General features: G+C 49.0%; 1 long non-coding RNA gene across 7 annotated transcripts; it reads left to right on the plus strand.

Moving 5' to 3' along the window:
• Positions 1-460: 460 nt before the first annotated feature.
• LOC147239278 (uncharacterized) lies at positions 461-8,247 on the plus strand. 7 transcript variants are annotated; one of them, XR_015111502.1, is made up of 6 exons: positions 461-818; positions 993-1,192; positions 3,625-3,735; positions 4,601-6,051; positions 7,764-7,982; positions 8,104-8,247. It is a non-coding gene; the product is annotated as an uncharacterized LOC147239278 (long non-coding RNA). The 7 variants fall into 7 exon arrangements; XR_015111504.1 differs by lacking the exon at positions 8,104-8,247 and having other exon boundaries at positions 4,601-5,616; positions 5,801-6,051; positions 7,764-8,061; XR_015111506.1 differs by lacking the exon at positions 8,104-8,247 and having other exon boundaries at positions 4,601-4,745; positions 5,499-6,051; positions 7,764-8,061.
• Positions 8,248-14,853: the final 6,606 nt, after the last annotated feature.

A 14,853-nucleotide genomic window follows, 5' to 3' on the forward strand; every position in this document is an offset into this window, starting at 1 on the left:
ACCTCTTCTTATTTCTCTCAGTCATGGGCCGGGGGGTCCAGACCCATCCACTCCAGAAAAACAGATGCCCTCCTCTCAGTATATCAACCTAAACACATATATATAATTTTAGATACAATAATACACACTTGCTTTTAATAGATGGAACGATTGTACCCCCCCCCCCCCCCCCCCAGGCCTGGCAATGGTTTGTTCTGTCACACACATTCCCCCTCATGCACGAGTGTGTATGACCTCTAGTTAACTGCTGCCATCACCCCTATGAGTGTAAGACAGGTGCAGTGGAGTCAAACATTGCCTCCCCCTCCGACCCCTCCAGTGGATCCTTCCAGCTAGCTGTTATTCTAGCATGAAAGCCATTCTTCACCTCAAAAATGGATTTCGTCATATTCTCACTAACAGGAATCTTGAGCTCACAAAGATGTTTTTATCTCCTACTTTACTTTTTTGTGACTCCAGAATGCAGGAAGAGCCTGCCTTGTATATTTAGCTAGAAGCTAACGGAGACCGACAGCTAAACTGCCCAAAACGTCCATTCACACTCTGTCCAGGTCATCGCCTGGTATTATTGATCCATGCATCATTGATCTAAACACAGTGATTGAAGATAAAACCCAACTGTCACCCTCCAGTTGGGTGCTCACCAGCATCACCAGTGAGTGAATTCAGTCACACTCACTGATCCATCCACGCGTGGACACTGCAGACGTGGATTCGACTTGAGAGTTTCTTAAAGTTTAGCTTTGTTAGTCATCAGTCTCCATGAGCTTCAAGCTAAAAGGAACTAACACATCTTAGTGAACTCAAAACAGCTTTAAGTGAGTTTTTGAAGGACAAAACACATTTCTTGGTTTCAGCATGACTTTAAGTTATTCACCAATCAGATATTAAATATGTGCTATTTTCCTCTGAACGGTTTATTACCTCCCTGCTACCTGTGTCACGGTCAGGGAGCGTAACCGTCAGCTTTCTGATGTTCTGTGTTCACACAGGATCATCATATGTTCTTCACCAGTCAATCAGTTGTGATGGAGAAGTGCTCCCCCAACGGCTACGTGACCCAGGAGGTCAGGAGAGTTTCACGCGAGGTGCAAGATCATCTGAGAGTGGCTGCTGAAGCCGATCATCATCCTGGGGCCGTCCTCCCTTCCCTGAGTCTACCTGAACCTGTTAGCCTGCCGTAGGTGGGGAGGTTCGTCCGCTCTGTCTGACAGCGTCTCCTCTGCCGCCGACTGCTATTCAGGATTAATGAGAGCCAATGAAAGCAGACGCCCTCCTCCTCCTGGTCTCCCCCTGCCCAGCCACGCTGAAGCCAAGGTCGGCCATAGGCCTCTTTATTAAGAGCAATGGCCAGGACTCGGGTCTGTCTGAACAAACAGGCAGCGATGGAGCTGGGAGGGAAAGGGAAACTGGCTCGCGGGGGGATGAGGTTTCAATAAACGTCAGCCAGCGTCGGTTCTGTTTGGACTGCAAATTATTGCTGGCTGATGCTCTATTATTTTACAACCAAAGATTCCTGTCGAGAGAAAGGTAGGAAGGGGGGACGAGTGTGCGAGAGTTGGGACGGAGCAAGGAGGGAGAAAAAGGAACTCTGGAAACACTAAAGGGAAAAAAGAGTTTGTGAATGCTGTAATAATCTTTAAAAATATTTCTGGAGCAGCTGCAGCTTAAGCTAAGAATAGGCTGGAGAAAGCAAAGGGATGATTCCAGGGGAGATATGAGAAGCGGAGGGAGGAGGAGAGAGAGCCAGGAGGCAGAGGAGGAGAGAGAGAAAGTCTCGGTCTTAACAGCAACACCTCCAATTAGCATAAATTACAGCTGTCTCACTTTTCTGCAAGGAAACAGAAACATTTCTGTCAGCAAACGGATGGAGAACCACGGTCAGCATCCGTCAGATGCAACATGGACCCACAATGCAACTCAAGCTCTTGTTGCTGCAGCAGAAATACTTGTGGATTTAAAAAAGTTGCCAACTTGATTTGCTGTTAGTGTCTGTTAGCAACCGTTAGCTTAGCTGTCCATCAGGAAGTGGCCTCCTCAGCATGGCTGTTCAGCCCTTCTGGTCCTCCAGCCCAGACCAGTGTAGAGCTGCTGGACCAGTACTGACCCTCGTCCTGCTGCTTTGTTGGTCCAACAGCATTTGAGACGCTAACAGAACGAAGGCTCGCGTTTCTCAGACGTTCCTCTGGTTAATCAGCACCTGCAGCTCCTGGTCGGTGACCTCACATAGATACACCTGGTACAGCTGGTACACCTGGTACCAGCCTGTTCACGCTGCTGGCTCAGAGACCCTCAACTGCTTGGAATAGAAATATGAGCACTATTTCAGACCTGATCAAAAATACCTCCCTTTGTAAATACTTAAGTATTTTTTTCAGGTGAATTTAGACTTTCTCTCTGCACCTTTCTAAAAGGTCTGTGGGTGTTTTTCTTTTTTTAATGATTTGTTTTATTCAAGTAGTTTTAACTTGTACATTTACAGTCCCCTTTACTGTCCCTAGTGGGGTATTTGCCTAGGAAGATGAGTACTATGAAATGAGGTCAAAGGAATAAGATACAAATACATTGTTTATTGAACAATGATTGATGAAAATCAAAGGCCACATGAAACAACTCAGTTTTTCTCCATCACAGGTGATGCTAAGGCTCATAAACGTTAGTCACCACTCGCTAACAGGTGGAAGGAAACATCGGGAGGTTTGAAGGAGAAACCCACCGTACTGACTGGTCAAAAAGAACAGGGACGAGTTAGAGAGACGCGATGACATGTAGTGAAGAATGTGATATCAGTGGCGTGTCTACGGTGGCCCTGAGGGGCAAAACACAGCAACATTTCCCAAAAGACAAAAACATCTCACAAACATTTGGACAAACTCTGTTAAAATTCGCGCAAGGATGCGGCTGAGAGTAGTACACAAAAGGAACAGGAAATGACATAATTGAACTGTCGCAAACCTTGGGTTCGTCCAATCACAAACAAGAATGTTGTCCCTACCCTTTCCGTAATCTGAAATGGTTGTTTTGTTAATGTTTTTCGCTGCGTCTGAATTGCCAAGTAGGTCTGATCGTAGGTCTCAGAGCAGGTCGTAGGCTGTCTGAAACCACACCTGGCGCGAGTAGCGACCGACTTCGCAACCTAAATTCCAGCCTAAACACGCCCACATTGTAGGTCGGTTCAGGTGCATCCTATGGAGCAACCTATGGCCCACAATGCACCGCGGACTTCTTCTTCGTCCCCTAAAAACTTGTGGACCCGCAAGCCAAGTTTCCATTCTGATGCAACACCAACCTTTATAGTCGTCGTTGTTGATGACTAAAGGTGCGTTAATGTGCTTAATAATAGAGGATGAATGAAGGGTGCTTTCAGAGTAGAGTGCAGTACGACAGCCAGGCCAGCAGGTGGGGCTTTCGTTGGTGCTGTCTACCTATTTGTGGTATCTGTGCTCTGCCAGCAGAGGTCGTGCTTCACCACCAGTCTTCTAGGGTGTCCGAATGGTGCCGCCGTGTTTAGGTTGTAGGAGTAGGACGTAGCGGTAGGTCGTAGCAGTAGGACGTAGGTTGGTACATGGCAGTTCGGACGCAGGCCTTGTGTTTTGTGAAATGTCGTTATGTTTTGTCCTTCAGGGCCACCGTACCTGTCAGCAAAGGAGGCAGAGCGTCCGAATGAGAGACGACGGGTAGACGAAAGAAAAGGCGCGACCCGTTTGACCATAACGTCCTGCTGTAACAAGCCAGGTGAGCTAGAAGTGGACAAATGGGAACTCTCAGCAGAAATGTTGAGTGTAGATATAAAAATGAGGTATTAAGTCATAAACCCGTAAAAATCATAATAAGCAGACAGCAGGGTCGAGCCGTGAGTCCCGTTGGAGAAGCGGTGTTCATGTTGGCGGATGTGAAGTTCAGATGAGAGGAACTGGAACTGGTAGAGACGCAGCACGGGTCTATCAAGAATGATGTCTACGGCAGTACTTGTACATGCGTGGTTGTAAAGTGTGCATGTATGCATGCGTGTGTGTGTGTCTTACAGGGGAGAGCAGTTTTCTTGCCTCAATAAAATGATGTTGGATTTTAGTGTTTTCCTAACACTCTGGTAGCGGCTCGTGCTCCAGCACGCTCCTCCGCCCTGAAATAAAAAGGCGTGGAGGCATAATGGGCTGGCCTGGCTGGCTGTTCTGCAGCTGAATTAAAAAGCAACATTATCCGGCTTGGACGGGGTGAGTCGGTGTTAGCTGGGCCACTGTTACGGGCTCATTCAGAGCCTCTCAATTGAGGTAATAAATTGAGTCTGATGGCTAATTTTAGGTGAAACCCAATACCTCTGGCTAAGCCACGAGCCAAAGGGGACCATTTAATCAAAATATGTCTGGCACTGCTGCTCATATAGAAACAGACTGAAGAATAAATATATGATTTATGGATCTACGTTTGAAGGGATAGTGCACCTTCTGTCAGTCAAGGGAGAAGCATTAAGCTGTGGGAGGTGACTTTAAATCCTTCATATCCACTTGGCTGGTAGAAAAATGAAATTACAAGTTAATTTTACATCAACTTTGGCTGCTGGACAAATGTGTAAGTGTGCACATGTGTTTCCCTACATCAGGGTTCGTCATACATGATCAGAACGATGCTTAAGATCCACTAGAGAACCGGGGCTTGCTTGTCTGAGCGGAGCTGCAGGGAGAGGAGGCTTCTCGCTGCTCGTCTCTGAACACCATCAGCGCCAATAATCTGGCCCACATCGAACGGTGAGCTGTGGAGGCCCGGCGGACGCCTCTAGTCTGCTCTGGTGGCTGCTGAGAAGCACAAAGCTGTGAACTCTGCGCGTTGCAGCGGCGAGGCGTAGCGTTACATAGCCAGAGGCCTCAGCACGCCAACGCAATTAACATATTGTCTTACTTTAGGGGATGGAAATGTCGGAGTGATTAGTGAAGACGGTGGTGTGAACTGTGAGGTCGCTGAGAAGCAGCTCACTTACATCGACTGCGGCGCTGAAAGAGAACTACTGTATCCCGAGCATACGCAGTACTACTACTACCATTATTGCTGGGTGAATAGCTTCTCTGCACCTGCGATGAACAGAGTCGCTGTTAGCAGGATTCCCCTCATTGAGTGTGAACAGTTTTCCCAGGAGAGGAGGAGCAGGCCTCCAGTTCCCCTCTGGGATCTGGGACTGATGAGGTGCAGGAGGTTCAAGACTGAAGGAGAATTCTGATGAGTTAAACTCAGGACTGTGGTCAGACCCTGAGATGCTCTGTCCCTGAGTCGCTGATGTTTCAGCCGACTGCAGCTGACCAGCACTGAGCGAATCCGGTGTTGGTGCTTCACTTTGACCAAGTGGACTTTTGACAAATTTTAATGGAAATCCAGATAAACAAGACACCCTCAGCAGATGTGGACAGCTGTGGCTGTTCACCTGCGTGAGGCTCAGGTCACGTTCACGTGATGCAACACAGTTTCAACCCTCCAACTCCTGCAAAACACTGAGTTTGTTTCAGCAGCTCAGCAGTGCCAGTGGTTTTTAGACGATAACGTTGGAAGAGCAGACGCCCGACCGGCAAGCCTGTCCAGACCGGGGACGCCGGCGAGTCCCACCAGCCAGTCGCAGGCGAGCCGCAGGTCAGTCACTCCATTTACTTATCAACCAGTATTTGTGTCGATTACTGCCTACTTCAGTTCCTCTCACTGCAGTTACTCAGCAGTTCCCTCATATCTACACCACCTTAACCCACAGGTACTTCATTTACTCTGTTCTTAACCTCCATTCATTCACTGTTTTTGTGTTTAATCCATTTTAAAACAGTGTGAACTTCAGTTTTCTACATTTCAAACTGAAAACATAAAATGAGCAAGATGGTGTCATTGGAGTTTTTACCCTCGCAGCTTCGTCTCTGGGGTGAAGTACGAATGAACCCGTTAGAGCAACAGGACACACGTGGCTGACATCAAATAAATGAGCCCGCTGAAGAAAACCAGGCTGGTGTTGGTGTGGATGATGTGGCGATGACCTGTGGTGATGGGAGATTTTACTGCCTCTAGCCCTGATCGCAGCAGGTAAACAGGAAGTACTACTGCAGTAAATAGATCAGTGGTAGTACTCGTACACAGATGATGTCCACCCGAACAGCAAACTCATGGAAGTGCAGCTACACACAGCCTGTGTGATCTCACCGCACACATCTGCACTGGTGTGCCATGACATGGAAACACAATATGACAGAAATGATGTTTTGCAAACCTTGGTGGAAAAATCAAATTATCACCAACCTCCTCCGAGTCGCCACGAGCCGGCAAAGCAAACAAGGAGAGAAAATATTTCTCCGCTGAAGAAACGAGCCACAATCGAGTGTTCATGCTTGTTTTCTGTTTTCTTCCTAAACATTTATAATTGCATCCAGAGGTGTGTGTGTGCGTGCATGCGTGTGTGTGTGTGCGTGCATGCGTGTGTGTGGGTGCGTGCATGCGTGTGTGTGTGGGTGTGTAGCCTCGGCCTGTGTGGCACAGCTTTAGTTTCAGGAGCAGGGTCAAGTGGTTCGTCCCTCATCCCCACCTCGCTTCGCAGGCCCACCGCACACGATGAAGAACATGTGTGTGGTAAACAAACCACACACATGTTCCAGATCAAATGTATCTTTATTTAATTGTTTCAGAAGAATTGTAGATGCATTTTTTATTTTATTATCTGTGATGCCTCGGAGTTCTTCCTTTTGTTCATATTCCCCCTCAGGCTCCTTGATTTGGGGTTTTCTCATGAACCCAGATTTTCTGTGACTTCAAATCTCAGTGAATTGTGGATTTCCCTTCGTTGTGTGTGAGCAATTTTAAACTATAATTCCAGAGCAGCAGTTGCCAAGTGTCAGGCCTTTGGCTGGGTGGTCCCAGGAGAAGAGCGACATCTGAGCGCCACCTCAGCCAGGAGACGTGCCGTGAACTCTCATGATGCACCAGGGATTTCATTATTCTCACTGCACATCCCGGGAACGTCCGTAGCCAGCATTATTGAATGGTTCCTTTACAACGTGTGTGTGTGAGAGAGAGAGAGAGAGAGATTGCACCAAGTGTAACTCTTCATCACGACTGTGTTTCTGGTCCCATTCAGTCATGGTTGTGTGTTGTGTATTAAATGGATGTGTTTGTGTATGTGGACACAAACTTCCTTAATCTTCTCACAGTCAGCACGACTCTCACCTGAGCGATCAGGTAAACGGTTGTGTCTCCGTGGGGAGTCTCCAGCTCTGTCATACTGTATTTTCTGCTGTAGTCTTTAAGACTCTGCTTGTTCTGGCCTCCTGTAGCTCAGGTGAATTGTTTGCATTAAATACCTGGAGGACCAGGTCATCACATGACGAGGAAGGGAAAATACATCTGAAAGAGGAGAGGACAGTCACGCCCCCACCGCTGACCCTGGCCTTCCAGCAGCTTCTGGCTTCTCCTCAACTTTCTCTGTTTTGTCAAAATCTGTGAATTGAGTGGGTTGAGCCTTCAGGATGAACGTCTCGAATATGGTTCACGTTCAGGTTCAGGTCCAGAAAACTTTATTTATATCCGTGGGGGGCAATTAAGGGAGCAGAGAGCGGTACAGTTGGTTACACAACAAAATCTCGAAGGTGAGGAAGTCCCCACCTCCCAGGGTTGGCAGCTGCCTTGTAAACTGCGTGGTGACGTGACACGCTGATGCAGCCGCAAACTCTCCAGGTGTTAGCAGGTCCAGCAGGACAGGAGCTGTGTCCCTATCACAACAGGTGCTGCATGTGGTCTCTCTATAGGTGGAAAGATGGAGACGGGCGGGAGTTTCCCGATGTGGCGCTGAACAACATGGTGACAAAGCAGTCAGCTGACTCCCCGCCCCTGCAGCTCCAGCCTGGAGGGGGTCTCTGTGGAGGACCAGCGCTCACAAGGACTTGTCTCTCATTCTTTCATCCCACTCAAGCATCAGGAGGCGTCTGATAATGACAGCGACCACATGACGAGACGCCTGATTCCAGGTGTGAACTCTGCAAACGCACACATACAGGCAGAATTTTCTCGTTTTAATTTTTAAACGGCCAAATAAAAAAACAAACAAACCTGGAGACCGTCTGTGTTCTATATTTACATGTGGAGTAGATTTGCTGCTCTCTGTGGAAAACTTGAGGAGATTATTGGAGGGCTGCAAATCACAGTGACACCGGTGACACAGCCTGAGGCCGCCGACATACGAGAGAACCGCAAGCTGGAGCCCCTCAGGCTGCTGTGACGTAGAGAAGCCGGCGCTTCTCGGCCTTTGATTGAGTTTTAATTGATTTCTCATAGAGAAGCGGGACCTTCCTTTCATTGAGAAGGAGTCGTTTGGGTTTTTAATTAGCAGATCTCTTGATTTATCCCTTCAGTCTGTGATTATTACAATTATGTGGCTTTTGTAATTGGTGCATACGGAGTTGATGTGTTTTTTGAGGGAAAACATTACTTTGGAGGAGCGAATGCTGCCAGGGACAATGAGGCAGTCGCGGGTGGGGTTAGATACATGGATACACTTGTGGTTGAGTGTGTGTGTGTGTGTGTGTGTGTGTGTGTGTGTCATGTACAGTATGTTTGTTGGTGTGTCTGCATCCTGTACATCCAGAGCGTGCGTGCTGACCACAGCGCCGTCACTGCCCTGCTGTCTGCTCGCTGCTGTAATGTGTGTTTATGTTTACTTAAATTTAAATGTGTGTGTGTGTGTGTGTGTGTGTGTGTGTGTGTGTGTGTGTGTGTGTGTGTGTTTATGGAGAGCTTATGATGTGGAGCACCTGCCCTCTCCGCCCAGTCATGCTGCTGTGTGGTGGCTACTGAGCTGGAACCTTCCGGATGATATCATCAAACGCTGACAAGGCAGACAGGTCAAGGCGCCTGTGGTTGTTGCTGGAAAAGACGACTCCCTGAAGTGTGTGTGTGTGTGTGTGAGAGAGAGAGAGAGAGAGAGCGAGAGAGACGGGACACATGTTACATTTGTGTTAGATTGTCGTATCAGGCAGGTCTGCAGCACGTTAGCTTCCCTGGTGTCTGGGCCGTCAGACGGCTCAATCACTAACAAGGAACTCATCCAACGCTGCCTGTGATTTTCCTCCAGACTCCCCCCTCCTCCCCCTCATCACCATCATGACTCCATATGTTTATTTACTGCAGTCATAAACCCTCAGAATATTCTCAACTGCCGCTGCCTCCCTTTGCTCTGTCCATCATGGATTTGGGTCCGTTAGCATCCACTAATCTCGGGAGCATCGACTCTGGCTGAAAGACGCTTGAACACTTGGGAAATGTTTCGGTCTTTAATGTGACAGGACTGAGGGTTTGATTCTCACACAGTGAAACTGAGCCGCTGGTGTGTTCAGTTGAACAGCTCACTCAACCTCTGTCATGCTCTCTCCATTAGCTTCCAGCTACATTTACGTGGCTGGCTCTTCCTGCATTCTGGAGTCACAAAGAAGCAATGACGAAGGAAAAAACATCTTAGTGAGCTCCAGACTCCTGTTAGTGAGCACCTGAAAGGTGAAGTCCCATTTTGGGGTAAAGGAGGACTTTAATCTGGCTCCTAGACGTGGTGAGTGTAATTACTCAGCTGAAACACTAGGCGGTGATGGGGCTTTTATGCTGTTGTGTCACTGAGCCCATAGTTTTTAGTTGTGAATCACTGAACTGGAGTCACTGAAATAATTTGAGTGGTGAGGAGAGCTGAGCCAGAGGAAGAGGTGGTGGCAGAGGAGATCAGATGTTCCCAGGTGGACCCTCAGCTGCCGTGCTCCTCGTTGATGTGTGGTTACACTTCCAGGAAGGTGCATGTCGGTCCCAATTGCAGCGGTAAAGCCCAGTTTTGCACTACATGATTTTAGGCTTCGGCGACTTCCCTCCCCCAAATTGGGGTGAGGCACTAAAGACCTCTGTGACAAAAGTAATGAGGGGTGAGCAGCTCGAAGACGATGGACTGGGAGGTCGCGTGCGACGTCAGCGACAAAAAGTGGACATCTAGCACTGCTAGATATCCAGGACTTGTCGCAGTGACGTAAACGGAGCTGCAGCCAATGAAAGCAGACATGGGAGGTGCCGAGAGATAAGAAGAAAAGGGCCGTTTTATCGAAGAGTGCAACATAACAGGCTACGAGCTAGCTTGCTAGCAGCTGTTTTACTTCAAAAGTGTTGATCTATACTTTACCTCCAACTCTCTCTGCAGTACCGATCGTCCATGCTGTCTGTTTGCCAAATCATTCTTTCGCCCACACTCTCTTCCTTTTTATTTTGCTACACAGTAGTGCACAAACGACCTGGAGGGCTGCGTTCTTCTTCGCGTCCATGTTTACGATGAAAGGGGTGTGCGCTGCGTTCAAGAGTTTCCTGGCCAGCTGGGCAGTCGGCCACGCCTACTGACGGGGAAAATCGTGTAGTCTGAACACTCCCGTGTGCCGACAAATCTTGTAGTGTGAACAGCAGCCCGATTGAGCGTGGGGTGGTGTGAACAGGAGGACCTGTCGCTGACAAAAACAGTCGTGTAGTCTGAACAGCACTTAAACCAGCCCTCCCTAACCTCCTTGGTGGGTTTTCTTGCCAACTGCCAGCGCTGTGCTGAGCCAAGTGTGGAGCACCGGCTACAAGCTGCTTGTGTCATACAGCCGTGTGAATCCCTTACCTGTCAAAAATACTGCAGTACGTCCAGTAGGACCGTGGGACAGACGAAGCAGTAGACACGTCTACAACACACGGGGGGATACTCACATCTTCATCAGTGGTCGGGACGATTCCAGAGCGTTTAGCGTCTGGTCAGGGTTCACCTGTGTTTTGTAACTGAGTTCATTATCTGTGTTTTCCTGTTTATTCCTGCCTGGTTTCCTGCTTTAAATTGTAGACATTGCACGTGTGTGTGTGTGTGTGTGCGCATGCGTGCGTGCGTGCGTGCGCGTGTGTTTTCTGCTCCTCTGGATGTGTTGTCAGTCTTTCTGTCCTGCTTGTCTCCCGCTTTGTTAGCTGGTCAGTCAGGTTAACGAGTGAGTTAGTGTGTCAGTGGTCTAGTTAGGCCCACTCGTCATCACCTGCATCACACATTTAACAAACATTACCTTTTTAGGTAAAAATCTGGTGCCTCACCGGTAGTGTTGCGTGTCAGCCTGCTGTTACCTTGGCAACCACTACACAGACTGTGGCAGCAAGTTAGCGAGGCCATACAGCCCTGCACTCCCAGCTCTGCTGGTGGAGGGAAGAAGGTCCTGGTGGTGATCAGCCTGAATCTCCTGGAAGCGGCGTGATGGAGCCGGAGCTCCAGGAGGAACATGAAGCCTCCTCATGTGCTTCATGTCGCGTGTCTGCACAAGTTGTTGTACAAATACCATGTTTTGGCGGTAAATGACCAGCCTGTGACCAGTGTTGACAAACATATAATTTAATAATAGTAAAACTGTTTCCAATTATATAGTTGGGACCTTTTTTTCCACAACACAGAAAATGATTTCCAAAGTTAAGAAAAACAGGATTTCAGCCCCCGCGCACCTTCCGAAAATACCGTAGCTGCTGCATGCGCTCTGCACTCGGGGTGGGACGCATTCTTCCTGCTCTTTGTTTGCTCTGGGGTTTGCATGTGCAGGACTGTCTGGACCACAGAGGACGGACAGGTTAGCGAGGCTCTCTTTCCATTTGCAGGTTGAGAGGATATTATGACCTGTTTCCACCTGCCAACCCTCCGTGTCCCTCCACCCTCTCGCTGTTGGACAGAATTTGTGTACTTACCAGTGTCTATCCCTCCCTCCCCATCTCATATCCTGAGAGCAACATTTGCCGTCGCCCATATTCACCCGCTGGAAGGATCCCCCCCCCCACAACCACCACCACCACCACCACCACCACCACAACACTCCAGTTTCACTGTAGGTACAAGAAGCAGCGGGCAGATGCTGCCAAGGTACAAAGTAGACAAAATATCCCCTGTCCCGCGTGTCCTGCCTGCCACCACATCATAATCAAATCTACTTTCTCTTTTTTTTATCTAATGACTCGCTGCGCAATGGAGACGAGGCATGGCCGCCCAAACATAATAACCCAGAATGCACTGCAGGACCAAGAAGGTATCAGCGAGTACTCCCTTAGAGAAACAGTTTTCACTGACATTCCTATTTCAGGAACTTTAAATGTTAGGTAAAGAAACATTATGAGAGGAGACCTGAATGGAAAGTGTGTGTGTGTGTATGTGTGTGTGTGCATAGAGGAACTGAGAGCGAGAGAGAGAGTGTATGTACCTATGTATAATTTGGACATACACCTCTAAGCGCACCTAAGTGTATCTAGCCAAATGTTTTTATATGGTTCCATGACGGGGGAGAGAGTGAGCCAAACAAAGGAGACCATTTCGATGGGGCCGGTCAGTGAACGAGTGCTGGACTCATAATGACATAGAAAACAAACAGTGGTGAATGGGCACATGGTCCCAGCGTAACCACACGGCCCTTAACGGGAAGAGCCTGTCCAGCAGCGCACAGCACAGCTCCGGCACTACAGGAAGACCCCGGCGCCAAGCAGCCACAGCACACCTACCCTGTGTGTGTGTGTGTGTGTGTGTGTGTGTGTGACACTCACATCAGCTTCAGGAGAAGATATGGACACTGTCACACACACTCAGTCAAGACCTTGTTATTAATACACACATTCACTCTCACACGGGGAACTTCCCAATCAACCCCCAGCAACAATATTATCCTGCCATTCACTGTCGAGGCGTGATTGATGAGGTGGGCCGCGGCGGCTCGCTCCGCTCCACGTCCCAGATTATGTAGAATAACAATGTGCAGACAACACTCATATTAAGCTACAATTTAAACGTCCTGTGCTGTCCTCGTGTGGAGCGCTTTATTCCACGCCAGTGAGGTGTCTGGCGTGACCGAGAGCCATTGTGGTTAGTTTGTACGACACGTTGTGAAAGCGTCTGTAGCTCCTCCACTGATAACGCCTCAGCGGAGCCGAGTTCAGCCGTGAGCGTGACGTGACGTGACGGCCCCTCTGACGCCTGCGATCTCAGGAGAGCACAGGGTCTCATTGATGTCTGTGTCATTCATTGGAATAAAAATGAAAACAGGGTGAAAACGAACTGGACAAGTAACAGCAGATTTCACCCGTTGATTTGGTAATGTGGTTATTTTTATTTCATGCTTCCTTTTTCCAAACCTGGCATGGACGTTACCCACAATGCAATTTGGGAATGTTATGCTGCAGCAGCTAATGCAGCCTGCAGCTGCTCCCCTCCTCGAGTGCTGCAGCTCAGACCCAGTAGACCTGAGGACATGGATGCCTGCAGCGTGCAGACGGATGTCAAGTCTTGCGTAGCCCTGCTGTGAGGCTGCTGGAGGCGGGGTTAGCATCTGATCTGCAGAGCGGACGTCGGGTCATGTTGACCCCCGTGTGTGGGGATCTTTGGATTCGAAGATGGATGCATGCTTTTCATCACATATTAATAGTAAAGATAATGAGTCGCTCATGGACCTGAGTCATGACCAGGGGTGTCACATGACATATTTCACAGCTCAAATGCTCCATTAGCTGTTCAGCACCGCCTGTCCAGTGACGGGGATGAACCTCAGCCAGTGCCCGTTGCACTTCTCCATGTCGGGTGTTTGGTTCTCTTACGGCTTCGTGTTCAAGAGTCCAACAACGCTCGTGTCCAGCTGAGACACCGAGGACGGTCTGAGTCTCTGGTGGCTGTGAAGCACCAGGGAGGCGAAGCCACAGAAGGACACACGACGATCGGCTGCCGTTTGAGGCTTCTGGGTTTTGTGGGCGGGGAAGCACCTCGGTCACATAAGATGTGATAGATGGTGTTGGTGGTATTTGCCCCGCCCTCCCTCCATTGTGATTGGGTCAAATCTGATTGTGATGAGCTTGATGGTTATACCCAAAGAGAAGAGCAAACCTTTGCATCTCTTCACGCCTCTGTGTAAAAACGCAGCGCTCTAACGTCTAAGAATTAAAACGTTTCCTTGTCATCGGGAAGTGGCGCCACGCTGGTTCTCAGCTCCAGCTGATGCTGACTCAGGGGACGTTACTGTCCTGCAGAAGCCTGAAACGTGAGCAGCAGCGCTACTGTGGAGGACACCTGGCTGACGGGGCGGCACAGCGCTCCTCTGCGTTCTAGAAGCTTCCGAGAGAGGAGGGAGAGCTGAGAGCTCTCATCTCCCTCACATCAAAGATTATTTGAGAACGTTCCTGAATTCCTCCTCGTCTTGTTGTTGGACTCCTCTGTGACCTGCAGCTGGTTCCAGCGTGTGCTTCAGGATGACTGGCAGCCTGAACTGCTCCAGAGCGCGGGCGCGCGTGTGTGTGTGTGCGTGCGTGTGTGTGCGTGCGTGCGTGAACAGGTGGCCAGAGTATAACTTTCTTTCTCTGCCTAGCTGTGGTGTCTGTCGCTGCTCGGGCCATCGAGTCCTGCTTCTCGCAGAAACGCGTGGAGCAGGACTCATGCCGTAGATTTGTTTTTACAATATTAATGTTTCAATTTTGTTTTTTTAAATTGAATTTCCAACTTAATCCTCAGACTACAAGGGCCTGCTGTTGAGAGATGATCTTCAGGGTGAGGCAGAACAGTGCCGGAGAGGCGAGGGATCTGTTTGGCGTGGGCGGTTCTGTCCAAACAACAGATGCACGTAGAAATGAAGACGTGCTCCTCCTGGGGTCCGTCCCTCTGTGTCTGCCCACATGCAGGTTTGAAAGAAATTGGATTTGTTTTATTTACTTTCTTTCTTTGTGTGACAGATAAAGAGTTTAGTAAAACTCGAACAAAGCTAACAACGGCACAACTATCCACCCATGGCGGGTTGCTGCTCCTCTGACCTTTGGGCGGCTCACTCTCGAGTTTCCGTGGATGTCTGC

This window comes from Aulostomus chinensis, chromosome 23, assembly GCF_037954235.1.
Source record: "Aulostomus chinensis isolate RoL2024-O1b breed Wild chromosome 23, RoL_Achi_v1.0, whole genome shotgun sequence".
Taxonomy (NCBI): Eukaryota; Metazoa; Chordata; class Actinopteri; order Syngnathiformes; family Aulostomidae; genus Aulostomus; species Aulostomus chinensis.